The sequence below is a fragment of the Vitis riparia genome, chromosome 10 (genome assembly GCF_004353265.1).
Source record: "Vitis riparia cultivar Riparia Gloire de Montpellier isolate 1030 chromosome 10, EGFV_Vit.rip_1.0, whole genome shotgun sequence".
Lineage (NCBI taxonomy): Eukaryota > Viridiplantae > Streptophyta > Magnoliopsida > Vitales > Vitaceae > Vitis > Vitis riparia.
This window is the reverse complement of record NC_048440.1, coordinates 5,457,574-5,483,472: the sequence shown is the minus strand read 5'-3', so window position 1 is coordinate 5,483,472 and position 25,899 is coordinate 5,457,574. Positions and strand designations below refer to the sequence as shown.

Sequence of the window (25,899 nt, the reverse complement as noted above, 5' to 3'; positions counted from 1 at the left end):
ATGGATTAAAAGTCTCTATTGCATAATTTTTTATCACAAGGTGTAAGCTCCATGAAGACTATAACCATTGAGGCCTGTGATAGCTGAAATAATTTGGGAATCTGCTTTAGTCAGGTTGTGAGCTCTATTTGGCATCTCATGAAGGTCAGCTGTGTGGAGCTCCCAGCACTGCCAGAAACCTCATCCCACACCAGCATTGCAGTCCCAGTTGTGCACCCCAAGCCCCTCTTCTGCATGTGACTCGTGTCTGCATGCCCACCTCGGTGCATGTGCTCCCCTTCCTTTTAGGTGCTTGTTTTAAAACTTAATTTTTTTTTCTTCATCAGGAGTTTAATCTCTTTCAAAATCACTTCATTATGTATTTATAGAATAAAAAAATTCAAATTTTAATAAATCTTATGCTGCCATTTTTCTTACGGTAAGCATATTTCTTTATTTTTCTTGATTTTTAATTTTTTTTTCAATTTTCTTGATTTTAATAAACATGAATAAATTCTATAATTTCAAAAATAATGAAATTCATCTAGATTCCTATGATCCTTCCCTATGATCATTAAGAAAATAGAATTTTATATAATTAATTCATGAAAATAAATTGGGTATTGTTGGGCCCAACATACATGATATTCTCCTTTGATTAGTTGATCCTAATTTCTCTACTAATTGAATGATGATTGATCTTGCCTCACTGTGATATTTCATACTTATTATCATGAGCTAACCTTGTTCCCATGATAACGCATCATTGTTCGCTATTGAGGTACGCTCTCCTCCCTACCTTGTTTATTTATTTGTTATGCATAATTTGATTTCATTATATAACTCATTTCTTTGTATCCATTGGTTCCCTGATCAATTGTCATACTTGCCTTAGTTTGATTAGTAGAAACCCGATTTTAGGGCTTAGAGAGGTGTTACGGTTTATTACTGTACCTTCCCAATAGGTAACTTGACTCTTGAATCCATACTCTGTTTTCATAGACTTGTTTTTCCTTTCTAAGAGTCACACCTAGGATTTTTTTTTTTTTTCCTTTAAAAAAAACAAAAATAAGTGGTAACTCCAAAACCAAATTTTCAAACATCAAATTTTTACAAATGAAAAAACGAGTCATGCCATCGAATGAGAACATATGTGAAAAAAAATGGGTGCATAATACTATATTTTTATTATGACTTTGTCATGAGTTCTTGAAATTTTTATTTTTAAAAACGTCAAATAATTAATCCTTCTAATTTGGATTCAAGAAGATAGAAGTAGTTGATACTAAGGTTTTTTTTTTCAACCAAATAAGTAGTTTTTAGAGATAAAATCAAGTTGTTTATTGCTTTTGCTTTTATTTTCTCAAAGGAATCTAAATGAGATATTATTGTTTTGTTTGTTGATTCTTTTATCTTTGAATTCATTGAAATTATCATATGCTTTTTTGCTTTATGGATCTCCATTTTTTTTTCTTAGAGCGTAGGTATTGTATTTTTGTTAACATATCTTTTGTTATATAATTTTTCATTGTGAATTTCAATGAGCCATAGAGTATAATAAATGGGTCACTCAAAACTATCGAGGATTGGGTTGCAAGTACCAAAAAAAAATTATTTTCTAAGAAGAACCTAACATAAGCTTTGTTTTGTTTGTCCAATCTTCTTCTTATGGTTATTTTTTACTTGAATGGAGGTATTATAAGTTCTTTTTCTATAAATTTGGATTCTATTTTTTTTTTAAATTAGTACAAAATAATTTTCTACTAAACTTTATTTTTAGTTGTTGAACATTTTTTGGCTCCAAAGCTATTTTGGAGATTGATCTATGAAGGATTGGGTATGGATCAATCCAATTTCTAGAGTAACTAAATTGTTAGCACAAAAGTGTTTTGTTTATTGAAAGAATGTGGAGGTATTATATGTTTCTTATATTAAATCATTAAAGTTCTTTTTGTACTCGAATTTTCTTTGAATTTTGTAAGTAGGTACTATATTTTTATTAACTTTTTGAAGAGTTCTTGAAATTTTCCTTTTAAAAAACATTAAACAATTAATCTTCCTACTTTGAATTCAAGAAGATAAAACTGCCTAAGAGTGAATGTTTTTTTCTTAGCCAAATAATTGATTTCTGAAGAGAGAATCAAGTTGTTATTACAAAATAATAATAATAATAAATAAATAAATTGTTATCTTGAAATAATCTAATGATGTATCGTTATTTTGTTTGTTGATTCTTATCTTGGAATTTGTAAGGGTTGTTATATGCTTTTTTTGCATAACATTTCTTTTGGATCTTTTTTATTTATTTATTTATTTTTATGAATAAGAATCTTAAATCATAGGTTTATTGCCTTGAACTTTTATATTTCTTGAACTTACTAAAGACATATTTTTGCTAGTAGCTTCCTTGTTTTATATTGTAAATGTGAAGGCCAAGGCATATGTGATTTGACCATTTTAACTAGATTTTTCTCTTCAAGTTCCACCAATCTTGTCATAGGCATGAAAACTATGGCTAGATCATCTGTTTTCAACTTGGTCTCGTCATTTCTGCATTGGGAAGAACCCTTAATCACATGACTTTAAGCTTGAAATAAATATTTTGATTTGATTTGTTTAAAGAGAATCTCTACATTGGGCTTGAGATCAATGATATGGTTTTTTTTTCTTCACATTTTTTTTCTTTTTTTCTTAGTTTTTTTTCTATTTACTTGCATATACTATTGAAGAAACTGAGAATCATTCAAATGCATATTCAATCGTATGTTTTTTACATAATCGGGTCCCTATTTAACATATACACAGAGAAGAAAATATGGAAAAAATAAAATAAAATCACCAAAATCACCACAATATCTGCCACAATTGGGGCCTCAATCTTTTACCACAGTATCCTACAAATCACCTGTCACACCCCGATTTTTTTTGTTATTCTTCAGACTAAACAATTTATACTCAAATACAGTATAAGTGCTCTCAAAAATTTAAATGTTGAGTTCCTGCTTGATTTTGTGCAAAAGAGGATATGCAAAACCTGTTATAAGGAGTACATCTTGTATTAAACTTTGTAATTTGTAGTTAACAAAATATGGTTCGTTTCTTAAAAGAAACTTGTACTACATTAATTTACATATACCAAAACCCCATTGTTCACTAGGGGTAGCCCATACTACAAGTGTACCTGACAAATATATATATTACATCATTCCTACAAAAAGATTCAGTCTTTGATACAAAAGGCAAGGCCTCAAAAGACTTTCAATGCGAGCAAACAACATCCAATCACAATAAAGCATTGCTCAAGCATTATTTCGTGCATAGGTCTTCTGACCTGCATCTAAAGGTGGAAGGAATAGGGTGAGTTCACAACTCAATATGAAAGTTTATAACCATCCTAAGCATACCCTTAAAAACCTTGAATTAAACGTTTAATAGCATGCATGATAAACATTTTATAACCATTAACAAATGTGTAATCATGTCAAACATGTATGCATGTATTTGTTGGTTTCATCTTTGCTTTTCCTCATCCATCATTTCACAACTGATAAACCGTTGACCCCCAACAATCTATACATCTGATATCAATGCTCCACAAGATACTTGATCAATATAATAATGACTATTCTAGGACATCACCCAAGGGCAAGTCATACCCCGTGTCTTTTAGGACTCACACCCAAGGGCAGGACCAACCCTGTGTCTTTAGGGACTAAAACCCAAGGGCAGGACCAACCCCATACACCCACATCGGAGTGTCTTTCTCAAGGGCTTTAAGGACTTTCACCCAAGGACCCACGGTCCCATATAAACAATATATCAAATGATAATGCCTGTAGCATCACATAAAAACTTCCCACCAATCAATTCTCTAAATATCATCTGTGATAATTCCATATCCTTCTTGTAATGCAACCACACCATGAACCATTTCAACAACATAGAACCATGAATCTTCATACCAATATACGTTCCAATATCATGGTAACATTTCAATGCAATAAACCGAGATGCAATGACATATTAAAAATTTTTATGAAATCATAGAAATAACATGAAATTCCAACAAATGATTCAAGGAAAGAAATCAGATACACCATAGAATAGCATAAAATTCCCTATCTTACACCAGTTTCCTTTTTGTGTTTCTTCTACATAGGCGATCTTTGCCTATTACGAGGAACTGAAATGAAACAACATAATTTAGGTTTCCTAACCATGAAAATTTATACAGTTTACTGTTGTTAATTTTTAATTCTCATATTCTCTAATCTATATACCTTCAGGTTTTCAAATCAAATTTGAATTGAATTAAACAATATTTACAATGCATATTAATTTCCCTAATTAATTACCAAACACTAACTGTTTTGATTTTCTTAAAGCCTAACCCATTAACAAATCCCAAGTGTCCAAATAATCTAATTACTCACATGTTTACTAATCTATTTTTCAATCAAACCAAATTAAACAAAGATTTATGCTTATCTTACCATTAATAAAATCCTTAAGTTAAAATACTTTAATCCTTAATTAATTGTGATTTTTAACTAAAACATATTTATAGCTAATTAAACTAAACTTTTACACAAATTTTACCCTTAATTCTTTTCAGCATACCATTAGGAACCAAAATAAACGAAAATTACAAAATTAACAACTTGCTGCTGACCTCTAATCTACACTTTCTCTCTCTAGATTCTCTCTCTAACCCAAGTTGCTGAAGGTGAAATGGTGGAAAACGAGCTGCAACCCCCTTATAAAAGAGTCTCCATGCAGCCAAGCATGAGGTGGCAGCCCACATGGCTGCCACCAATCCACCCAAGTAGGAGGTGGCATTCCACTAACTCTAATTTCCATGTTTTGCACTTTAGTCCTTCAAGTTATCAAAAATAAAACCCATAATTACCCATTAGTCCTTTAGGTTTTCATAACCCTAATCAGCCCCTAAGACTCTAATAAGCATGCTTAAGTCATTAACTAATCCCACTTAACCTTAATCAAAGTTTAATTCATAATTAAACAAGATTAGCACTAAACTAGTTTTAACATCTAATTAAGCATGCTTAAAGTTAAGTACTAAGATAATCATTATTGCCTATTTAATTCATTAGTACTAGGTATTACATCACCCCTCAAATCATACAAGATTTCCACACTCCCCCTCAAGTTGGATCATAGATATTAATCATGTCCAACTTGCAAATAAAATCTTTAAAGCTTGATTTTTGTAACCTCTTGGTGAATATATGTGGCAATTTTTCCCTTGTAAGGATATAAGTCATGCAAATAGTCCCCTTCTCAATTTTCTCCTTTATAAAGTGTCTATCCACTTCTATATGTTTGGTCTTGTCGTGTTGAATAGGATTATGAGAAATACTAATGGCGGCTTTGTTGTCACAATAGAGTTTGATGGGGAGCTCTACTATAATGTGTAGTTCTTCCAACAGTTTCTGCAACCATAGTCCTTCCCACATACCTTGTGCAACTGCTCTGAAATTCAGCCTCAGCACTGCTTCTGGCTATTACACTCTGCTTTTTACTTCTCCATGTTACTAGATTCCCCCAGACATAGGTAGAGTAGCCGGTAGTAGACCTTCTGTCTTCTGCTGATCCCGCCCAATCTGCATTTGTATAGATCTCTACCTTCTTACTGTCATCCTTCTCAAAGAATAGTCCTTTCCTTGGAAAACCCTTTAGATATTCGAGGATCTTATACATTGCTTCCAGGTGACTTTCCTTTGGTGAATGCATGTACTGGCTAACCAAGCTTACGACGAAAGCAATGTATGGTCTAGTGTGAGAAAGGTCGATTAGTCTACCTACTAGTCGCTGATATCTCTCTCTATCCACAGGTTTCCCGTTGCTTTCCGTCATTTTTCTTGCCTTGATAGGGGTATCGTTTGGCTTGCAACCAAGCATGTCAGTCTCAATCAACAAGTCAAGTACATACTTTCTCTGGGAAATACTAATTCCCTTCCTTGATCTGGCAACCTCCATTCCTACGAAATACCGTATTTGACCCAGATCTTTTACCTCAAACTTTATGGCTAAGACCTTCTCCAACCTCTCCACTTTTCCTGTGTTATCTCCAGTGAGAATGATGTCATTGACATACACGATTAGGATGGTCATCCTTCCATCGTTGGACTATTTGAAGAACATAGTATGATCCGACTGTCCCTGCTGGTATCCTTGGTTCTTAATCACCTTTTCAAATCTATCGAACCATGCTCTCGGTGATTGCTTGAGACCATACAGAGATTTCTTCAATTTGCATACCCTGGTTTCTTCTTTTTCCTTACAAAACCCTGGTGGTAGCGTCATAAACACTTCTTCTTCCAACTCACCATTCAAAAAGGCATTCTTGATATCAAACTGATGGAGTGACCAATCTAGGTTTGCTGCCAAGGATAAAAGAACTCGTATAGTGTTCAGCTTTGCTAGTGGTGCACATGTCTCGGTGTAGTCGATGTCGTAGGTCTAAGTGAACCCCTTTGCAACCAAGTGAGGTTTGTATCATTCTACTGTGCCATCCGCCTTATATTTCACTGTGAATACCCATTTACAACCCATTAGCTTCTTCCCTCTTGGCAAAGTCATCACTTCTCAAGTCCCATTTTTTTTCCAATGCCCTTATTTCTTCCATCGCTGCCTCTTTCCATTTTGGAATCTCTAAGGCTTCTTGAATATTTTTAGGAATCTGGATTCTATCAAGCTTAGTCTTAAAAGCACGACACTTTGCAGAAAGTATTATAAGACATGAATTTTGAGATAAGATGGAGAGTACATGAACGAGGTTGCTTCCTAAGAGCAACGGGTAAGTCATCTATTACTTGATTAGGATTGGAGCCAGACTCCCGAGGGGTTGGAACTATCACTGGTTCTAACTCTTTTAGTGCTTCAAATGTGAGTGTCTCATTGGACTTCGATTTTGCCCTCCTTGAGTAGACGATTGTTTCCCTATTTGATGCCCTACCCAAAAGCTGCAGATCCTTTTCAGTGTCATCTTAGCTCAGTTAGATGTTATTTGTAGTCTTAGTTGGAGGCCATAACCTGCTGGATGGTACAAATATTGGAGGAGCATTTCCTTCCATGCAGAGTGGAAATTAAAGTGCTCTTATGCAGTTTGCTATGATGGAAACTACTAACAATGATGTATTGTAGAGTGGGTCGACTTTTCAAAGCATTGATCCTCCAACCAGGAAACTAGCCAACTGCTTCCATGGGTCCATCTTGATGAAAAAAATATACCATGTGGCCCACATTATTATCAATTGGCTGTAAAGAAAGCAACTGAAATCGTTTACTGGGAAGATGGTAGATATTTGACTGCTGGGCATGTGGAGAAGACATGATGGACGTTTGGGCAGAGAATCCAGACTTAAATTCAGATGCTTTCAAGAATCACCTTGCCCAAATTCCTGACTACTTATGACTGGCCAGAGGATTGGCCTAACTTATTGTCATTCCTCCCGAAGTCAATCAATGATCAGACTAACATCAATGGGGTGCATGGAGCTTTAAGATGTTTGTTGCTTAGATCTAGATCAGAAAGACTTAGTGGCTTGCCAATTGAAGCAGAATCTGCTTATAAAAAATTTGTTGGAAGAGCAAACGGTCAAGGTACAAATGTGAAGGGCAGAATTTCTACACACGATGGGACGTACCTATGGAAGTTAATAGAGTTTTGAAATGGATACTTGATTTCATCCGGTCCTCCAGTTAATTGGCAGACCTCATACACAATTTGATTTCCTAGTGATAAACAAGACTAACCTTGCATCAGTAGTTGGGGCTGACAGAAAATAATTTCCCTCTGTTGACTGAGTGCTAGAATCTTCCAGAGGAAACCATTGATGAAATCATTAGAACCCCAAGGGAATTACCATTCTTCTGAATTCTCATCTAGAGAGATGACAAACAATGTTAGGTTGCCTCAAAGTAAGCATGAAGTCAAAACTGAAGCTCAAACACTAGCAAAGGGGAAGACCGAGGGGATTAAGTAGATAGAGACGCGGTTAAAACACCTTCAGAACGTGCTAGTCTTGTACACTTGAATGATGCGGCCAATGAGTTCTTTGATGTTTCAGAACCATTAGATTATGACCTAGCTAGAAATGGTTGGCCATTTAATATTAGTTAAGAAATGCACTCTTAAAATATTTGGGGTCCCAAGCTATCTATTGCAGCTGGTTTTGTACAAAAATTGAATGATATTACAATTTATAGGAGAGCTTATGTGTGGACTTCATTGGGATTCAGCTCTGTTCTCTGGTCAACATGGTAGAGGAAGGCTATCATTGTGGAGGAGATTGGATTACTATGGATGTGTCAGCTAGAATTCTGAATATTTCAAAATCTCATCTAATGGGGAACCCCAAATTAAGCTGCTAATTTTGCTTTACATAATGTCATTGCTAGAAAAAGCACATAATAAACTGGATCTTATCATATCTACTGCAGGAAATTTGAATGAGACAGTGATCTCATTGGAAAAAGGCTTTAGGGATTTTGAGTAAGATGGAAACTCTATAAGTAGAGATATTCGCATAGGTCCGAGCTTGATGGCATAGAGTGCTCAGATTTTTCTTCTAGCGAAGCAGATGCAGGAATTAGAAAACCTACTGATGGTCTGCAAGATCATGAAAATTTTGACTGCTTCAAATTCCTGTTGAGAAGGCCACTCTAAGACATGGAATTTATTGTGGGAACCAATCCCCATTGGTTCATTCTTGATGATATTGCGTTTGCAGATTCGCTTTCACCAATGAATTCCTTGAAGAAGACAAAATGACCAAATTTGATTGCTAAGCTTATAGGTCTGGAAGAGTTTCACTCCAAACCATTTCAGACCACTTCCCATAAGCATTTGGAGGGTGGGAAAACAATGAATCAGAAGAAACCTCTATTCGGTATTGATATATTAAAGGTAAGGAAGTCTTAGTTTGCCGTCCAGAAGGTGGACTTGGAGCGGAGGACGCTGAAGGAAACACTTAAGCCCATGCAATTTGAAGGGTTTCTGAAATGCAATCCGTCTAAAGGCCTTAAGTCTCAGGCCTCATATTCTAGGACTTCCCGTTCCAAAGAAAGGTTGATTGATGATATGCCTCCTATTCTACTTATAAAACCTCTTCCTTTTCCATGTCTAGAATCAAAGGAGCTCCTTGCACCCTATTGTATCCAGGAAGACGGAGCTTTAGGCACTAAGAAGATTCTTGGAAAACTGAAGAAGAGGAAGAGCTTGAGAAGGTGAATTCCCTTGAGAGGCAGCTGAGGGAATCCGATATTCTGCTACAACATGCATTAGCATCTGCTAGAGCAAGTCAGGAGAAGCTAATCATGTTGTATTCTATAATGGTTTGGTTACCCAATTGGCAGTAAAGATTCTAGAATAGATAGCCCAACTAAGAAATTACATGAGAAGAATAATGGGGGTTATGCATGAACTGATTACTACCGAAAAGTGCTATTTTGTAGATCTAATTATAAGGGTTTTAAGCACCTTTGAGTAGTAATCATATTCATTTAACCTAATTAATTCATTAAGCTCCTTAGTAATTAGTTCTAACCATTTTTAGTGACAAGTTTACATGTTTTTCATCAGCTTATGAACCAATTCAAGCATGCCAATTGATGGAGGAGCTACTTGGGCGAGTTAAGCAAGGATTTTGGACGTTTACAGGCTTGAATTTCAAGTGGAAACGCGAGCACAAGCAATGGGAACACCATTTCGCAAGGGGAGGCAATTCACTTGCCAAATGACCAATTTCGCAAGGTGGATTTCACCTTGCCAAAATTTCGCAAGGGGATTTTCCTCATGGTGCGAAATTTGGCCATTTCGCACCATGAAGAAACCACCTTGCGAAATTTCGCAAGGTGGCTTTCCACCTTGCGAAATTTGGACCTTTCATCTTCCCCCTTGTGAAATGTCTTTGAAATCCCCTGTTTTGAGACACTGTTGATGATATTCCACTGCCGGTTCTCTAAGATATTTTGCTTGACTTTTAGCTTTGTAAATACCTATTTTACCCTTGTAATCAACCAATGAAAAGGTTGCTTTTGTAATAGCTCTTGTAATTTAGCTTTTTATTGTCTTTAAATAGAGGTGAAGAGCCTCAGACACGATCATCTTGTAACCTGTAACTTTATAAGTTATAAGAGCACTTTTGTTCATACGCTTCTTTTATCTTTTCTTTCTCATTTTCTTAGTAGCCAAACATCCTTGGAGGATGAAATCCCCAAGGATGAGAGGCTAAAACCTTTTAGTTTCTTTAAGTAATGGATGCCATGTGAAGCTCCCGTGTCAGGATGGAGATTTCCAAGCCATAAATGTAAGTAGTTGAGCGTCATAAATGTTTTCATTCAAAGTAAAGCTTTTAATCCCTCTGACTTGCTTTGAATGGCCAATACTTGATAACCTTTTGGTCTCAGTGGATTCTTATTGTTAGATCCACTAACGTTCATTAGTTATCTCATACGAGCCATTGTATTGCAAGTTGAGGAGATGACCTATACCAATAAAAGAACAGTTATGAGGTTCAGCTACCCTTTTTGTAAGTTTTCAAGGACTAAAACTCAGTTGTTAAACTCATACCGGTTCGGGAAGTAAGCATCACCTTAGTTGCTTCCCCAACTCAGGTGAAAAGTCCCAAAATCTCCATTTTTACAAGTGAGTTAAGCATGGCTATCCAAAGCTTTGAGAAACTTCTTTTTCCATCTTTTAACCTATTTTCATGTTAGTTTAGTTTACAACACCTTCATCTTTTTATGTTTTCATCTTAACCTAATTTTTATTAAGAAAAGTTCACTCCATCCTCCGAACTTCACCAGTTAAAGTAAAAACCCTTCCCAGTGTTCGATCCTAGAGCCACTATGCTATAGTAGCTTTGCTACTTTAGTGTAAGGACCTTAGGTATAAATTTTGTTGATATCCTTACATGCCAAGCTACCAAGAGTCGGGTTATCAAATGGCACCATTGCCAGGGAAGGTGCTACTTCACTGTGAATACATCAGCTGGAGGTAACTTATGAGACTTCTCATGAGTGAGGTGAATTCTATCTCATTTTTCATTTATTAACTTTTTATTTTAGTTTTAGAACATTTTTAACTTAGTTTAGATAAGTTTCTTTTAGCTTTTAACTTTCATTTTTAGTTTATTTTTCATACTCGGTTTTTCCTTCCGCATGCTCTGTTTTTTTTTTTCTTTGTTTTGTTTATTTGTTTTGTTCCAGCTGAATCCGTGCATGCCCTATTGGATTAGAGACCAAGAGGGAAGGTTAGTGCGGATAGAGACTCCACGAGCTACTGAATTAGAGATTATTTTGGAAGTCATGGAGAATCAGCCAGAGGATCAACATTCACAACACGGGCAGGAGAATGATCCGAACTTGTATAGGTCCATGAGGGACAGGATGCACCCTCCGAGGATGAGTGCACCATCTTGCATCATTCCTCCTACAGAGTAATTGATTATTAGGCCACACATTGTGCCTCTGCTTCCTACTTTCCATGGGATGGAAAGTGAAAATCCATATGCGCACATAAAGGAATTCGAAGATGTGTGCAATACTTTTCAAGAAGGGGGAACAACTATTGAGCTTATGAGGTTGAAGCTCTTTCCATTCACATTAAAGGACAAAGCCAAGATATGGCTCAATTCCTTGAGGCCGAGAAACATAAGAACATGGACAGAACTTCAAGCTGATTTTTTGAAGAAGTTTTTCCCTACTCACATAACAAATGGATTGAAGATACAAATCTCCAACTTCTCAGCACGTGAGAATGAAAAACTTTATGAATGCTGGGAGAGGTATATGGAGGCCATCAATGCATGTCCTCACCACGGCTTTGATACATGGCTTTTGGTGAGCTATTTTTATGATGGCATGTCATCTTCAATGAAGCAGATATTGGAGACAATGTGTGGGGGTGATTTCATGAGCAAGAACCCTGAGGAGGCTATGGATTTCCTAACTTATGTCTCAGAGGTTTCCCGTGGATGGGATGAGCCTAATAACAGAGAAACGGGGAAGAGGCCAGTTCAACAAATGTCAAGAGGGGGGATGTACAATCTGAGTGAAGACATGGAGATGAAAGCCAAGATAGCTGCCATGGCTAGAAAAATAGAGGAAATGGAGTTGAGAAAAGTTCACGAAGTCCAAGCTATTTTAGAACCTCAACAACAAGCCAATCCTTGCTCCATCTGTCAGTCATTTGAACATATGGTGGAAGAATGTCCCACCATTCCAGCAGCAAGAGAAATGTTCAGTGAACAAGCTAACCTGATTGGCTAATGGAAGCCAAATTCAAATGCTCCTTATGGCAACACGTACAACTCTAGCTGGAGGAACCACCCAAACTTTGCATGGAAGCCAAGGCCAAACTCATATCAGTCACTAGCCCAATCAAGCCAACAGAGTCAAGGTCAATCCTCAATTGAGCAAGCACTCATAAGCCTTAGCAAGGTTATGGGTGACTTTGTGAGTGAGCAAAAATCCATCAACTCTCAACTAAATCAGAAGATTGACAACGTAGAGAGTACATTGAACAAGAAGATAGATGAGATGCATAATGAGTTGTCTCAGAAAATTGACAACATCCAATATTCCATCTCAAGGCTCACAAATTTGAACACTGTCAATGAGAAAGGGAAGTTTCCCTCTCAGCCTCACCAAAATCCTAAGGGGATACATGAAGTGGAATCCAAAGATAAGGATTCTTCAAAGGTGAGGGACGTGCAAGCTATTATCACTTTGAGAAGTGGTAAGGAAGTGCATCGGCCGGAGCATGATCAGAGAAAAGCCAAAGAAGACAAGGCCGATAGAAAAGAAGAAAAGAAGAAAGAAAAAAAGGGAAAGGAAGTTCAGATGAAAGAAAGCATCATTCCTAGCATGGATGAGGAACTTCAAATTCTTTTAAAGGAAGGCATGATGAAGAAGCACATGCCTCCTCCATTTCCTCAAGCCTTGCGTGGGAAGAAATCGATCAAGAATGCTTCTGAGATTCTTGATGTGCTAAGACAAGTGAAGATGAATATTCCTTTACTTGATATGATCAAGCAAGTACCCACATATGCAAAGTTTTTGAAGGACTTGTGCACTGTGAAAAGAGGACTCAATGGTACAAAGCAAGCCTTCCTAACCGAGCAAGTGAGTGCTATAATCCAATGCAAGTCTCCAATCAAATACAAAGATCCGGGGTGTCCTACAATCTCAGTCAATATTGGAGGAACCCAAGTGGAGAAGGCATTGCTTGATTTGGGGGCAAGTGTTAACTTGCTTCCATACTCTGTATACATGGAGCTGGGATTGGGAGAACTCAAGCCAACATCGATCACCCTATCCTTAGCTGACCGATCAGTGAAAATCCCCAGGGGGGTAATAGAGGATGTATTGGTTCAAGTTGACAAATTCTACTATCCAGTAGATTTTGTGGTGCTTGATACGGATCCCATTGTCAAAGGGATCAACTATGTTCCAATCATCCTTGGAAGACCATTCCTTGCAACATCCAATGCAATCATCAATTGTAGGAATGGGGTCATGCAACTCACTTTTGGGAATATGACATTGGAACTCAACATCTTCCATCTATGTCAAAAGCACATCCATCCTGAAGAAGATGAGGGCCCAGAAGAAGTGTGTATGATAGATACCCTGGTGGAGGAGCATTGTAATCAGAGTATGCTTGATCAGTTTGAAGAGAATCCAGATGAAAGCCATGAAGATCTTGATGATGGGTTAGCTGAACCCATGGGAATGAATGCCGTTATGTCAATTGGAGACAAAAGCCAGTGATCCTCCCTTTGTTCAAGGATGAGGAAGAGATGAAAGAAGCTAAGGATGCAATCCTTAAGCTTGAATTGAAGACCCTTCCTGCCGAGTTGAAGTATGCTTACTTGGAGGAAGGCAATAAAGCCCCGGTGGTAATTTCTTCTTCTTTAACCGTTTCACAAGAGGACAATCTTCTAAGAATCCTTAGAAAGCACAAGAAGGCCATCGGATGGCAAATTTCTGATTTGAAGGGATAAGCCCATTGATTTGCACGCACCATATTTATATGGAGGAGGGAGCTAAGCCAACTCGTCAGCCACAGAGGAGATTGAATCCTCATATGCAAGAGGTAGTAAGGGCTGAAGTGTTGAAGCTTCTTCAAGCGGGCATCATTTACCCCATTTCAGATAGCACTTGGGTGAGTCCAACCCAAGTTGTTCCAAAGAAGTCCGGGATAACCGTAGTCAAGGGGAAAATGGAGATGAAGTGTCCACACGCCTCACAACTGGTTGGAGGGTGTGCATTGACTACAGGAAGCTGAACACAGTAACGAGAAAGGATCACTTCCCTTTACCTTTCATGGATCAAGTCCTTGAGAGAGTATCTGGGCATCCTTTTTATTGCTTCTTGGATGGGTATTCCGGGTATTTTCAAATAGAGATTGATGTGGAGGACCAGGAGAAGACTACCTTCACTTGTCCATTCGGCACCTATGCTTATAGGCGGATGCCTTTTGGATTATGCAACGCTCCTGCTACCTTCCAAAGATGCATGCTTAGCATCTTCAGTGACATGGTTGAACGAATCATGGAAGTCTTCATGGATGACATAACTGTGTATGGGACTTCTTTTGAGGATTGTTTGTCACATCTTGAAGATGTTTTGAAAAGATGCATAGAGAAAGACCTCGTACTCAATTGGGAGAAGTGCCATTTTATGGTAAATCAAGGTATTGTTCTTGGGCACGTAATCTCAAAGAAGGGTATAGAGGTAGATAGAGCTAAGGTGGAACTAATTGTGAAGTTGCCACCTCCCACCAATGTAAAAGGAATAAGGCAATTCCTTGGGCATGCCGGGTTCTATAGGAGGTTTATAAAGGATTTTTCCAAGATTGCCAAACCTCTTTGTGAATTATTGGTGAAGGATGCCAAGTTTGAGTGGGATGATAAATGTCAAAGGAGTTTTGAGCTTCTTAAGCAATTCTTGACATCAGCGCCCATTGTGAGAGCACCAAATTGGGAGTTGCCATTTGAAGTGATGTGTGACTCAAGTGATTATGCCATTGGGGCTGTTTTGGGACAAAGAGAAGATGGTAAACCTTATGTGATCTACTATGCAAGCAAGTCTTTGAATGATGCTCAAAGGAATTACACCACCACTGAGAAGGAATTACTTGCTGTGGTGTATGCTTTGGACAAATTCAGAGCTTATTTGATAGGGTCTTCCATTGTGGTATTCACGGATCATTCAGCTTTGAAGTATTTGCTAACCAAGCAAGATGCCAAGGCTAGGTTGATTAGGTGGATACTTTTGCTTCAAGAGTTCAACCTCCAGATCAGAGATAAGAAAGGTGTTGAGAATGTGGTAGCTGACCACTTGTCAAGGCTCAACATCGCTCATGACACCCATGGACTTCCCATAAATGATGATTTCCCTGAGGAATCCTTGATGCTTGTGGAGGAAGTGCCATGGTTTGCACACATTGCCAATTACTTGGTCACGGGAGAAATACCAAGTGAATGGAGCTCTCAGGACAAGAAGAATTTCTTTGCCAAGGTCCATGCATATTATTGGGAGGAGCCTTTTCTCTTCAAGTATTGTGCGGACCAAATTATAAGGAAGTGTGTGCCTGAACAAGAGAAGCATGGGATCCTATCTCATTGCCATGGGAATGCATGTGGAGGCCACTTTGCCTCTCAAAAGACGGCAATGAGAGTTCTTCAATCGGGCTTTTGGTGGCCCTCACTTTTTAAGGATGCCCATGAGGTAAGTAAAGGATGTGATAAGTGCCAAAGACTAGGCAAGCTTTCAAGGAGAAACATGATGCCTTTGAACCCCATCTTGATAGTGGATCTTTTTTATGTTTGGGGCATAGACTTCATGGGACCTTTCCCTATGTCTTTTGGCCACTCCTACATCTTGGTAGGAGTTGATTATGTTTCAAAGTGGGTTGAAGCTATACCCTGTAGAACCAATGATCACAAAGTGGTTCTCAAGTTCCTAAAAGAAAACATCTTCTCGAGGTTTGGAGTGCCTAAAGCAATCATCAGTGATGGAGGCACTCACTTTTGCAACAAGCCCTTTGAAGCTCTTTTGGCCAAGTACGGAATTAAGCATAAGGTAGCTACACCTTATCATCCTCAGACGAGTGGCCAAGTAGAGCTAGCCAACCGGGAAATTAAGAACATCTTGATGAAGGTGGTGAACACCAATAGGAAAGATTGGTCTGTTAAGCTCCTTGATTCCCTATGGGCGTATAGGACGGCTTATAAGACTATCCTTGGGATGTCACCGTACCGTCTTGTTTATGGCAAAGCTTGCCATCTTCCCGTTGAGATTGAGTTCAAGGCATGGTGGGCCATTAAAAAGCTCAACATGGATTTAACTAAGGCTGGGCTAAAGAGGAGTTTGGATTTGAATGAGCTTGAGGAATTGAGAAATGATGCCTATCTCAACTCAAAAATAGCTAAGGAAAAGCTAAAGAGATGGCATGATCAGTTGGTGACCAAGAAAGAATTTTTCAAGGGACAAAGAGTCTTGCTATATGACTCTAAGCTTCACCTATTTCCGGGAAAGCTCAAATCAAGGTGGGTAGGGCCTTTTGTCATCCACCAAGTGCACTCACATGGAGTAATTGAGTTACTCAACTCAAAAAGTGCAAAGACCTTCAAGGTAAATGGGCAAAGACTCAAGCCCTACATCGAGCCATTTTCCCGTGACAAGGAGGTACTCATCCTCCATGACCCATCACATCCTTGAGAAAGTGTGGTAAGTTGATGAGCTTAGCATGAAAAGCTAAGTGCTCATCTCTTTTTGTTTTAATTTTAGTATTACATTCTTGTTTACTTTGCATTTTTAATACTTTTGCACATATTTTGTTTAGGTTTCTTAGTTTTGATTTTGATTTTTTATGTTTTTAATGGAGCTTTGATGTCCAATAGCAGGTACGAAAGCTCACAAGCTCACAAATGTGGAGAGAAAGATGAAATAGGGGAGAAATATATCTAAGTCCAAGCTTAAAAGCCCATTTCGCAACTCAAAAAGTGAGTTGCGAAAATTTGGCAAGGTGAATTTCACCTTGCGAAATGCACATTTTGGCAAGATGCAATTTACAACCTCTCGGGATTGCACTTTCGCAAGGAGTAACCAGTGCGAAAATTTTCGCAAGTCATTTTTCACCTTGCGAAATTGTTTTCAAAGCAAATATCAAAATGCAACCTCTCGGGATTGGTTTTTAAGGGGAGTAGCCAGTGCGAAAATTTGGCAAGGTGAATTTTCACCTTGCGAAATTTTTTCTTCATGCTTACCAAGGATTTGATTCTTTTTAAATTCATTTTCAAACTTCAATTTTGTAGTTTTAACACTCCTCAGTTCATCCCCGTACTTAGACAAATTTTCAAAAAAAAATTTCATGGCCAAAAACCCTTTTTAAAGCCTTCTCAACTTCATTTTTCATGCATAAAACACTATTCCCCTTGCATTTCCTCTCTAGGCCGCGTGCTTCATTGTTCCAAGGTGAGTAATTTTTCATTTTTCTCCATTTTTGGCTCCTTAAATTGCTTGTTTATGTCATTTCTATGTTTTAGGAACCATAAACATGCATTTTCATCCGTTAAAACCATTTCAAAAATCCATTTTTTTTTCAAATCAAAGACCCACATGGCCGGCCACCATTTTTGCAAAAATCTCTATCTTGCAATGTGTTTTAGGCTCCCAAACTTACTCCATTGCATTTAGAATCATGTTTCCATTAAAACCATACCATTTTTCTGAATTTTAAACCGTTAAAAATGAAAACTCAAATTCAAAGTAAGCATTGGAGAAGAAGATGAATAGTGCCTGTGAATAGTGCTGCGTGAATAGTGCCGTTGCCAAATTTAGCAACCACTATTCATGCCTTGCAAATTTTGCACTAGTTACCATTTCAACTGTATTTTTGACACTTTACCCCTGGGATGCTCTATTTTCATGCTTTTCAGTCTTATTTCAGTATTTATACCATGGCACGGGCACGGGGGGCATCCTCTTCAGCTAGTCAGCGTGGGGCCCACTCACAGAGAGGTGGTCGTTCTACACCATCTCAGCTTGCCCAGACCCCAGTTCCCTCTACTCAGCATGGGTACGGGACCAAACGATCATCTGGGTCTTCCAGGGCACCAGTGCCACCCCCTTGAGCAGTCCTCCACCTAAGAGGACTAGGATTTCAGACCAGGCGAGTCCTCCAGAGCCCCTCCATCACCTCCAGCATCTACTATCCCAGGCTCTTCACACCTAGCAGAGGTCCTCAAGCGGCCTATGATAGCAGGGCCACCCCTCCAGGCAACACGGATATCAGAGATAGGCCATTTCACGATGAGATCTGTATGAGCATGAGACTCTCCGCCTATTACCAGAGCTAGAGGATCATACCGCCTTCTGCAGAGGTACCACATCGAGCCATTTATGACTCCTAGGTCCTTCTATTACCCTAGGGTAGTCTTAGATTTCTACCAGACTATGACTACTAGAGGCGTCCAGGACCCCATAGCCATTCATTTTTTGATTGATGGCCAGCATGGTATTTTAGAGGCCCGAGATATAGCCGCCCTATGCATTTTCCGCCTATCCCTGAGGACCTTGGTTCCTTCCGGCATTGGTCTCAGTATTCAGAGCCCGACATGGTGTCTACCTTATCAGGAGGTAGAGTCACTGGTAGGACCATTTTGAGGAGGGAGCTTCCTCCACGATGTTACTTATAGATTTGGTGCTCCGCACCAATCTTTTTCCACTCCAGCATGTCGTCAGAGGAGAGGTGCTATCCTAGATGCGCTTTACCGCATCTCTGAGGGATTCTACTTTGGACCCCACCATCTAGTCATGGCTGCTCTTACCTATTTTGAGGAGAAGGTGCATAGGAAGCGCCTACGCAGAGCTGGTACTATTCCACTCTTATTTCCGAGGCTGATCTCTCAGGTCTTAGAGGATATGGGATACCCTTCTCAGCCCCACCTAGAGCGTCGTCATCATTGTCGAGAGCTCTTTACCAGTGAGAGTTGGACCCATTTCTTAGACCGCTCACCCATGGACCAGGTATCCCTAGACCATTAGCTCCCGCGCCTCCAAATTCTCCAACAGCCTCAGCACCTACAGTACAGACATCACCAGAGCAGGACCCACATACCACAGAGCCTTCTTCTTCAGTACCTGCTCCAGTGACTTGCACTACTGATACTCCCGCACCACCAGTCACTCCTGCTCCACCTATGCTGAGTCTTCAGCCGGGCCATCCATCACTGTCTCCGCTACAGAGTTCAGAGCTCTCATGTCGTCCTTTCACTCATTGAGCGCCTCTCAGGCCACCTTAGTCCGTGAGATGCAGGCCATCAGACGACAAATGGATACCATACAGACACATCAGGCTCAGCATACAGCTATTCAGGCTCAGCATACCGCTATCCTGGACCAGCACTCCGCCGTGCTCTCTCAGATCCACCATCACCTGGGCATATCACCTCCTCCACCTCAAGAGCCACATCCATGATTGGATATTTCTATCTCCATTTTGTATATGTTTTTTGTATATGATACATGTTTTATATTCTGAGATTGTATGTACCTCATGCTTATATCTTGTACTCAACTCTCTTAGTTTATATAAGCATCATTTTTTGTATCTTATTTCATCTCTCACGTTTCTTATGGTTTTTAAATCATGTGGATGCACTCACACGCCTTGAATACCACATCACCATAAGGTATATCATTCCTTCCTCTCTTTTTCGATAGAAACATTGGGGACAATGTTCATCTCGGTTGGGGGAGAGTTGAGGAAGTAAGTATTTCCTATTTTAGTTAGTTATTTTGTTGATTTAGTAGTTTTTGACCTTTTTCAAAATTTTTTGTTTCATTCTCTATGGTTGTTAAAGATAATTTCTCAAAATAAAATAGGATAAGTCGAGTTTTAACTTAATTACTTAAGTCTTAGAGTTTGTTTTATGCTTTCAAAGTTGATAATCTATTGAAGCCCTCTTTGATTTCGAACTTATTTCTTCCATTTCAAGCTTTACACACACCGTGCACATTAGATCCCGGATATATGATGTAAAACTTTCTCACCCTCTAAGCTTAGGAAAATTTTGACTTGGTTCATTACTTAACCTCTTTTTAATAGTGTTGGGACACCTCAAAAAGACCAATGAGTCTTAAAAAAAAAAAAAAAAAAAAAAAAAAAAAAAAAAAAAACTTCTATTCTTTCCTTAAACCTAAGCATGATCGAAGGGGTGGCGAAAGCCTTTAAAACCCGATGCCTAAACCTTGATTGGTTGGGAGTCATTGATCCTCTGCTTGCTACATAGGTGAATTGGTTAAGTTTAGTGAGTAAAAAGAATTGTGAATGAGAAGGTGCGTTCCTAACCTATTAAGAGTTGGTTAATTTTGCCAAGTTCGAGAAAAGCTTAGGTTGGGGGAGAGGATAGTTGTACATACTATATCCGAAGCTAATCTCATTAACACTTAGCTCATTATGGAAGAGTTTGATCCGAACCTTGAGAGTAGAGATTCTTTTGATACTTAATTGCATAATCTCCACTCTTTGTACTTTTTGTTTAAGTTTTAGCTTGACAACTCCTATTGCATTTTGAATCTTCATATCTTTAGTTCACCATGTGAGATGTGTTTTGATATCAGTCATGCCACTCAATTATTTTTTGGAGTGATTTGCATGACCTCTTTTATGTATATTATTATGTTTGCTTAGTTTTTATCTCCTCCATTGCTAAGGGACTAGCAATGAGTCGGTTGGGGGTGTGATTACTACCAAAAAGTGCTATTTTGTAGACCTAATTATAAGGGTTTTAAGCACCTTTGAGTAGTAATCATATTCATTTAACCTAATTAATTCATTAAGCTCCTTAGTAATTAGTTCTAACCATTTTTAGTGGCAAGTTTACATGTTTTTCATCAGCTTATGAACCAATTCAAGCATGCCAATTGATGGAGGAGCTACTTGGGCGAGTTAAGCAAGGATTTTGGACGTTTACAGGCTTGAATTTCAAGTGGAAACGCGAGCACAAGCAATGGGAACACCATTTCGCAAGGAGGCAATTCACTTGCCAAATGACCAATTTCGCAAGGTGAATTTCACCTTGCCAAAATTTCGCAAGGGGATTTTCCTCATGGTGCGAAATTTGGCCATTTCGCACCATGAAGAAACCACCTTGCGAAATTTCGCAAGGTGGCTTTTCACCTTGCGAAATTTGGACCTTTCATCTTCCCCCTTGTGAAATGCCTTTGAAATCCCCTGTTTTGAGACGTTGTTAATGATATTCCACTACCGGTTCTCCAAGATATTTTTCTTGACTTTTAGCTTTGTAAATACCTATTTTACCCTTGTAATCAACCAATGAAAAGGTTGTTTTGTAATAGCTCTTGTAATTTAGCTTTTTATTGTCTTTAAATAGAGGTGAAGAGCCTCAGACAGATCATCTTGTAACTGTAACTTTATAAGTTATAAGAGCACTTTTGTTCATACGCTTCTTTTCTCTTTTCTTTCTCATTTTCTTAGTAGCCAAACATCCTTGGAGGATGAAATCCCCAAGGATGAGAGGCTAAAACCTTTTAGTTTCTTGAAGTAATGGATGCCATGTGAAGCTCCCGTGTCAGGATGGAGATTTCCAAGCCATAAATGTAAGTAGCTGAGCGTCATAAATGTTTTCATTCAAAGTAAAGTTTTAATCCCTCTGACTTGCTTTGAATGGCCAATACTTGATAACCTTTTGGTCTCAGTGGATTCTTATTGTTAGATCCACTAACGTTCATTAGTTATCTCCTACGAGCCATTGTATTGCAATCGAGGAGATGACCTATACCAATAAAAGAACAGTTATGAGGTTCAGCTACCCTTTTTGTAAGTTTTCAAGGACTAAAACTCAGTTGTTAAACTCATACCGGTTCGGGAAGTAAGCATCACCTTAGTTGCTTCCCCAACTCGAGGTGAAAGTCCAAAATCTCCATTTTTACACATGAGTTAAGCATGGCTATCCAAAGCTTTGAGAAACTTCTTTTTCCATCTTTTAACCTATTTTCATGTTAGTTTAGTTTACAACAGCTTCATCTTTTTATGTTTTCATCTTAACCTAATTTTTATTAAGAAAAGTTCACTCCATCCTCCGAACTTCACCAGTTAAAGTAAAAACCCTTCCCAGTGTTCGATCCTAGAGCCACTATGCTATAGTAGCTTTGCTACTTTAGTGTAAGGACCTTAGGTATAATTTTTGTTGATACCTTTACATGCCAAGCTACCAAGAGTCGGGTTATCATGAACCATCTGGACATATACTCAGTTCCCTTCTGACAAATACATTTGAGTAGGCATGAACCTTCAGAAGCTACAGTTATGTGAGCAAGAATCTTTTGGAGTTGATGGGGGATAGAATATAGAAGTCTCTCTCAGCAATGGCAGCAGTGAGAGCAGTAGTAGTGGAAATACACTTTCCTTGGTTTATAGCAAAAAACCAAGTACAAGATCGTATTCCAAGAGCACCCCCTACTCACATTTGAAAAACATGATGAGGATCGCTGAAAAGAAGATGCAAAACAAGGATTTTGTGGGAGATCGGAAGATTGCAATTAAGGTCCAACAACTCTATCCTAATCTGGAAATTATTTCCCAGATGCTCACTATGTGCAAGATATACTGCTCTACAAAACACAAATTGATTGGGAATGATATTGACTAGCATGGTATCCTTTAAATTGAGCAAATGGAATAAGGCATTAGCAAAACCACTGCCCAATAGAATGGATTAGTAAGTCTCCCAGAAGCACTAGTAGTGAACCTGAATGCATTGCCAATGAATTACCTTATGCTAGAGTCCATTCAATAGTATCTCTGGCCAAGAATATCCAAGCTGATCAACTAGTAGGGCAATGGTATACAACACTGCCCCGCTTGCCAAGGAGCATGGGGATATAAGGTTGGCTCAAATATCTGGCACAATTGCCTCAGATGAGAAGCACCATGAAACTGCCTACACCAAGATGGTCGAAAAACTCTGAGAGATCGATCCTGGTGGAATTGTACTGGCTTTTGCTGACATGATGAGGAAACTACAGAAAACCTTTGGTTTGATGACAGGGATGGGAAGATTCTGAGACTGGTGAATTACTTTAAGGGCCACTATGGCTATGATATACAGCTCAGGAGCTTGCCATGTTTGCTGATTGGTATGAGTGAACCATGTTATCTACCTATGGAGCTTTGTATGATCTGTGAAGGCCAAAAGTTTCTTAGGAAGCTCTCCGATGATTAAACTGCAAGAATACTTAAAATGGGCTGCCAAAGATCAAGAAAAAGAAAAGCTATTATCGATGAGGTTCTTAAATACATTGGCAAACATAGCAAGCTAAGTGGGATTTGCCAGATGTTGTCATGGGATTCACCAAATTCAATGCAGAAAAAGGATGGTGACAAGGAAGTAAATGAGGTATGTGATCCCTGCCTGGAAACCTTGACAAAACATACTTATCCTTGCCATCTAAAGGTCCCAATGATTTGAACTCCTTCACTGAATTTGCATTTGCTATTCTGGAGTCTACATGAATGGTAAGCTGTTCACATGACTACTGCATGGAAATTAGTGGCATTATAGCATTTCAGGAAAAATTCAGGTGCAGACCACATCTCTAGGACAATCCATCAGACACTTATTACAGGTCAAAAGAAAAATTGACAGGTAAGCTATTACAACTATATGGGAATTCAGGCTCCCCTTCCTTTTAGGTGCTTGTTTTAAAACTTAATTTTCTTTTCTTCATCCAGAGTTTAATCTATTTCAAAATCACTTCATTAGGTATCTTTAGGATATAAAAAATTCAAATTTTAATAAATCTTATGCTGCCATTTTTCTTTTGGCAAGCATCTTTCTTTATTTTTGTTGATTTTTTTTTTATTTTTTTTTCAATTTTCTTGATTTTAATAAGCATGAATAAATTCTATAATTCCAAACATAATGAAATTCATCCAGATTCCTGTGATCCTTTCCCATGAACATTAGGAAAATGGAATTTTATAAAATTAATTCATGAAAATAAATTGGGCATTGGTGGGGCCAACATACATGATATTCTCCTTTGATTAATTGATCATGATTGCTCTACTAATTGAATGATGATTGATCTTGCCTTGTTGTCATGATTTATGTGATATTTCATACTTATTATCGTGAGCTAACCTTGTTCCCATGATAGCGCATCATTACTCGCTACTGTACACTCCCATCCCCGCCTTGTTTATTTATTTGTGGTTGGATACAACTTTTGCAGAGAAATCTAATTGTGAAAAGGTGATGATCATATAAGGTTCCAGAGCTACCAGATTCTTGTTCCTCATAATCCATTCGACTGAGGTTGGATCAGTTGAAATTCAAACCAGTATATCTCCTTCTTTCTGCTATGCAACGCACCAATCAGGAGAAATTGAGAATTGTGATCTCGGCTTCCAAAGCAGCATTTTAATTTTTCCAAGATGTTTGTTATAGAGGGTGGTAAGATATTAAGGGAAGTAGGTCAACAAGATTGCATCGCTGCAGCAATTCATCCCTCATAATTTTGATGCCAGTGATCATGATGCTTCTAGCTTCACCATTGCTGCTATACATAGAATTGAGATACTAGATTTTTGGATTTTAAACAAAGGTAGGGCAGGTTGTGTACAAACACAAACATGATGCCCAGGTAGCATATGGTTTCATTACACAAAACAATCTCCTTTAGTTCAGCATTCAACTCCTAGTGTCTCTTCTCACGGAAAAGAGGAACTAGCCCATTTCATTTGCCAGGGAATACTGAGATCAATTTAGAAACCTCTTTACAACAACCAAAAAACTGATCTTGAATGCTCAATACCCACATTATTTCTAGGGGCAAGCAAGCAATTTTCCGTGACCTTTTATGTTGTTTTCATGGACAGCTCAACATCCAATACTTTGTCCTCTACTCCAAGTGCTCTTTTTGGTGAACATGCATCAGTTGTGATCAACAATGGAAGTAGGAGAAGAGAAACCCTTGGTGATCAAAGCTAAGTTGCAAATTGAGATGGGTTTGCTGTCAATGGGTGCCACACTAAATTAAACTGAGCTCACTTGAGCCCTATAGATCCTATATCAATGGAAACTTGATTACTTGAAAGGCCACCATCCTCTGTCTGACACAGTATTATGAAGTTGCTAAAGGGAATGAAATGCTAGTATTTCTCAAAGCAAGAGAGAGAGATATTTTGTCACCTGCTGTTTTTCATGATGAAATAAGCAATTCTTTATGTTGCATGTCAATGCTGGGTAAAAGTGAAGTATTTTGCTGTAATACACAGAAAATGACTCAATTCTTGCCTTTCCAGTTGGTGAAGTGATTACTACCAAAAAGTGCTATTTTGTAGACCTAATTATAATGGTTTTAAGCACCTTTGTGTAGTAATCATATTCATTTAACCCAATTAATTCATTAAGGTCCTTAGTAATTGGTTTTAACCATTTTGTGGCAAGTTTACATGTTTATATCAGCTTATGAATCAATTCAAGCATGCCAAATGATGGAGGAGCTACTTAGACAAGCCAACCAAAAAAGAGAAGCAAAGAAAAGCAAAAGAGAAGCAAAGAGAAGCAAAGAAAAGCAAAAGAAAAGCAAAGAGAAACAAGGAGGAAAACAGAGGACAGCAGCTGCAGTCTTCTTTGGCACTTTTGGAGCACTTCCCGAAGTCATTTTCTACATGCTATATACCGTTTCAAAGCTCAAGAAGTCAAGAATCTAACGCTTCAAACCGTGCACGATTTGGAGCTGAAACGAGGAAGTTATGACCTTCGGAAGAAAACTGCTCCAGGTATGCGAAAATTTCGCATACCTTCTGAATGGTATGCGAATTTCGCATACCTCCTGATCAGGTGTGCGAAT

At 38.4% G+C, this 25,899-nt stretch overlaps 1 pseudogene; it reads left to right on the top strand.

Moving 5' to 3' along the window:
• The first annotated feature begins 11,847 nt into the window (after positions 1 to 11,847).
• On the top strand, positions 11,848 to 18,149 carry LOC117923032 (annotated as a pseudogene).
• The last annotated feature ends 7,750 nt before the right edge of the window (positions 18,150 to 25,899 follow it).